Genomic DNA, 5,432 nt, shown 5'->3' on the forward strand with positions numbered 1-5,432 from the left:
AAGTGTTCCAGTCGGCGGAGCGACCCTAGGACGAATTTTTAACGTGCTTGGGGAGCCCGTTGATAATTTAGGTCCTGTAGATACTCGCACAACATCCCCTATTCATAAACCTGCGCCCGCTTTCATACAATTAGATACAAAATTATCTATTTTTGAAACAGGAATTAAAGTAGTCGATCTTTTAGCTCCTTATCGTCGTGGAGGAAAAATCGGACTATTTGGGGGAGCTGGGGTAGGTAAAACAGTACTCATTATGGAATTGATCAACAACATTGCCAAAGCTCATGGGGGTGTATCCGTATTTGGCGGAGTAGGTGAACGTACTCGTGAAGGAAATGATCTTTACATGGAAATGAAAGAATCTGGAGTAATTAATGAACAAAATCTTGCGGAATCAAAAGTGGCTTTAGTCTACGGTCAGATGAATGAACCGCCAGGAGCTCGTATGAGAGTTGGGTTGACTGCCCTAACTATGGCGGAATATTTCCGAGATGTTAATAAACAAAACGTACTTCTATTTATAGACAATATCTTCCGTTTTGTCCAAGCGGGATCCGAAGTATCTGCCTTATTGGGTAGAATGCCTTCCGCTGTGGGTTATCAACCCACCCTTAGTACCGAAATGGGTTCTTTACAAGAAAGAATTACTTCTACCAAGGAGGGATCCATAACTTCTATTCAAGCAGTTTATGTACCCGCGGATGATTTGACCGACCCTGCCCCTGCCACAACATTTGCGCATTTAGATGCTACTACCGTACTATCAAGAGGATTAGCTGCCAAAGGTATCTATCCAGCGGTAGATCCTTTAGACTCAACGTCAACTATGCTCCAACCTCGAATCGTTGGAAAGGAACATTATGAAACTGCGCAAAGGGTTAAGCAAACCTTACAACGTTACAAAGAACTTCAGGACATTATAGCTATCCTGGGGTTGGACGAAGTGTCCGAAGAGGATCGCTTAACCGTAGCAAGAGCGCGAAAAATTGAGCGTTTCTTATCACAACCCTTTTTCGTAGCGGAAGTATTTACTGGTTCCCCGGGGAAATATGTTGGCCTAGCAGAAACAATTAGAGGATTTCAATTGATCCTTTCCGGAGAATTAGACGGTCTTCCTGAACAGGCCTTTTATTTGGTAGGTAACATCGATGAAGCTACTGCGAAGGCTACGAACTTAGAAATGGAGAGCAAATTGAATAAATGACCTTAAATCTTTGCGTACTCACCCATAATCGAATTGTTTGGGATTCAGAAGTGAAAGAAATCATTTTATCTACTAATAGCGGACAAATTGGCGTATTACCAAATCACGCGCCTATTGCCACAGTTGTAGATATAGGTATTTTGAGAATACGCCTTAACGACCAATGGTTAACGATGGCTCTGATGGGTGGTTTTGCTAGAATAGTCAATAATGAAATCACTATTTTTGGAAAGGATGCGGAAAAGGGTAGTGACATTGATCCACAAGAAGCTCAGCAAGCTCTTGAAATAGCGGAAGCTAACTTGAGGAAAGCTGAAGGCAAGAGGCAAACAATTGAGGCAAATCTAGCTCTCAGATGGGCTAGGACACGAGTAAAGGCTATCAACGCGATTTCGTAACTAGTTGGTTAATCGAAAGAATTTCCGTATAAACAGAACTTTCGTTTCTACATCCCATTTTTATTCTGCTGATTAAATAGAATCAAATACAATCAAAAGTGAAATAGTGAAATTTGATCTAACGAAAAATTTGAAAATTGAAAACGGAAATAGAATAGGATGAAAAAGATAGAAAATCAATAAAAGAAGGTGGGTAGAAAAACTTATTAGACACCGGGATCAATGGTATCTAATAAGTTCTACCTACTATTGGATTTGAACCAATGACTCCCGCCGTATGAAAGCAATACTCTAACCACTGAGTTAAGTAGGTCATTTATTATCATAAGGAATCATAAAGAGAAAGAAAAGGGACCTATCACATCGATGGATTATAAATCCGATATTACTTCTAAGCAATACCAATCAAACCGACCAAAAAGGTATGATTATGATGTTGGATCATGTAATATTCATCTTGACAAGAAATTATCTAAATAATATGATAAAATATGTATCACAAACACAAGGGCTATAGCTCAGTTAGGTAGAGCACCTCGTTTACACGCGCGCCAATGTTTTTCAGGGGAGTCTATCATGCAATCAAAAAAAATTGATCCTTTTGAGAAATCGATGTCTTACTCCATTACTTTGAAGGAACAAAACAAGAGAACAATAGCCTGACAAATGGTTTGGTTCGATTCGGGTGCCGTTTAGGCAGGAGCAGGATCCGAATCGAACCTATCATTGATTTGAGATATTGATAGGGCGAATACCCAGTCTATTCAATGCTAGGCATAATGAGTATAAGGACCTCAAAAATTCTCTTTTCGTCCTATGAATCTTAAGGTGTATGAAGTTTCATCTTTGATTTTTTAATCAGGATGATAGAGACTTCATTTAACTTAGGTTGATCTAGGCCAGAAGCAGACCTACGTCAAGATAAACTTTCCCTTCTTTGAAACACTTTGGTAGTGCTCCTGTATCAGTAATGAATCAGAGCACATGGAACCATCTTCCTTTTTTTTCTAAGAGAAAAAATATATATATGGTAGACTAACTGATATTTCTATCAGTTAATGAAAGAGCCCAATGCAAAAAAATGCATGTTGGGTCTTTGAAATAGGTCGAATCATTTTGATAATAATCAGTTCGATCTGTTTTACCGAGAAGGTCTACGGTTCGAGTCCGTATAGCCCTATATTTTATATTTTTATTTTATATTTTATTAATTTTTATATTTTATTAATTTTTATATTTTATTAATTTTTATATTTTATTAATTTAAAATATTTATTAAATTAATAAAAAAATATTTATTAAATTAATAAAAATGAAATGAAAATAATATTCTTAAAACTAAAGCAAACTAAAACAATAAAGAATATCCAAATACAAATAAAAAAAGTTGTATAGTTTTTTTCCTAATTATTGTATTCTTTGTTGATTGGAACTGGTCGCTTCCAGTTGCTTGGTTAAAATCATTCCCATAAGCTCGCTCACAGGGAGATCGCTCAGAAACTGAAAACAAAAGCGCATTTCAACAGAATCTCATAAATATATATAATATATATTAAATATATATATATAGATAATATATATATAGATAATATCTATAAAAAGATATAATATCTATAAAATATAGATAGAAAATAAAAAATGTATTCTATATATAACTATATATAAATTTATTCTATATTCTATATATAACTATATAATATACTATATAATATATATATAAATTTATTCTATATTCTATATATATTCTATATATATAATAGATAATAAGATAATAGAAAAGAGAAAAGGTTTTTTTTTTTTTTTTTTATTTCTAATACATATTAGATATTAGTTATATATTAGAATTCCTTTTATTTAGAAAAATACGAAATGAAGTGAAAACAAAAAAGTTTTACTTGTTTTGGATTTGTATAGTATTCTACTATACTATATAGTAATAGTATAAATATCTATGTAATAGTATAAATGTAATAGTATAAATATCTATTTATACTATTACTATACAAATTAGTACTATATCGAATACAAATTAGTACTATATCGAAATTAAATCGAAATAAGTGAAATGTAAATAGGATTAATTCCAATCAATAAATCTTAAAACGCAACAGCAAACAAACGAAACTAGACGATTCGATCAAACTGAATTGTTGGTTTGACTAAACAAACAGTTGTGGATGACTTGACAATGAATTCCAGGTCGAATCGACTAATCCGGTCTATTTTTCACATTCATAGGAGTTCGTCTATGTTTCTGCTTTACGAATATGATATTTTCTGGGCATTTCTAATAATATCAAGTGCTATTCCTATTTTGGCATTTCTAATTTCTGGAGTTTTAGCCCCGATTAGAAAGGGTCCAGAAAAACTTTCTAGTTATGAATCGGGTATAGAACCAATGGGCGATGCTTGGTTACAATTTCGAATCCGTTATTATATGTTTGCTCTAGTTTTTGTTGTTTTTGATGTTGAAACGGTTTTTCTTTATCCATGGGCAATGAGTTTCGATGTATTGGGGGTACCCGTATTCATAGAAGCTTTAATTTTCGTGCTTATCCTAATTGTTGGTTCAGTTTATGCATGGCGAAAAGGAGCATTGGAATGGTCTTAGTTCCTGAATATTCAGATAATAAAAAGAAAGAAAAAAGTAAAAATAATAATAACATTGAGTATGAATTCCATTGAATTTCCCTTACTTGATCGAACAACCCAAAACTCAGTTATTTCAACTACATTAAATGATCTTTCAAATTGGTCAAGACTCTCCAGTTTATGGCCGCTTCTTTATGGTACCAGTTGTTGCTTCATTGAATTTGCTTCATTAATAGGCTCACGATTCGACTTTGATCGTTATGGGCTGGTCCCAAGATCGAGTCCTAGACAAGCGGACCTAATTTTAACAGCTGGAACAGTAACAATGAAAATGGCTCCCTCTTTAGTGAGATTATATGAACAAATGCCCGAACCTAAATATGTTATTGCTATGGGCGCGTGTACAATTACAGGAGGGATGTTCAGTACTGATTCTTATAGTACTGTTCGGGGAGTCGATAAGCTAATTCCTGTGGATGTCTATTTGCCGGGCTGTCCCCCTAAACCCGAGGCAGTTATAGATGCTATAACAAAACTTCGTAAGAAAATATCTCGCGAAATCTATGAAGATCGAATTAGATCTCAACAGGGGGATCGGTGTTTTACTACCAATCACAAGTTTTGTCTTGTACGCAGTACTCATACTGGAAATTATAATCAAGGATTACTCTATCAACCACCATCTACTTCAGAGATTCCTCCTGAAACATTTTTCAACTACAAAAGTTCAATATCTTCCCACGAATTAGTGAATTAGGTAGGATTCAGAAACAGAATAACAAACAACGAATTAATCTTCATAAATTCGATTTCATCGTAAATGTGAAATACTTATCTTATACAAATTACAAATAAAAAAGAAAAGTGCGGGAGAGATAAAAAAGATGCAGGGCCGTTTGTCTGTTTGGCTAGTCAAACACGGGCTAGTTCATAGATCTTTGGGCTTCGATTACCAAGGAATAGAGACTTTACAAATAAAGCCCGAGGATTGGCATTCCATTGCTGTTATTTTATATGTATATGGTTACAATTATCTACGTTCCCAATGTGCTTATGATGTAGCACCAGGCGGACTGTTAGCCAGTGTGTATCATCTTACGAGAATAGAGTATGGTGTAGATCAACCGGAAGAAGTATGTATAAAAGTATTTGCTCCAAGGAGTAACCCTAGAATTCCGTCTGTTTTCTGGGTTTGGAAAAGTGCGGATTTTCAAGAACGAGAATCTTATGACATGTTG

This window comes from Durio zibethinus, unplaced genomic scaffold, assembly GCF_047325235.1.
Source record: "Durio zibethinus cultivar Kanyao isolate XHJ-2024 unplaced genomic scaffold, ASM4732523v1 HiC_scaffold_225, whole genome shotgun sequence".
In the NCBI taxonomy this organism is placed as follows: Eukaryota; Viridiplantae; Streptophyta; class Magnoliopsida; order Malvales; family Malvaceae; genus Durio; species Durio zibethinus.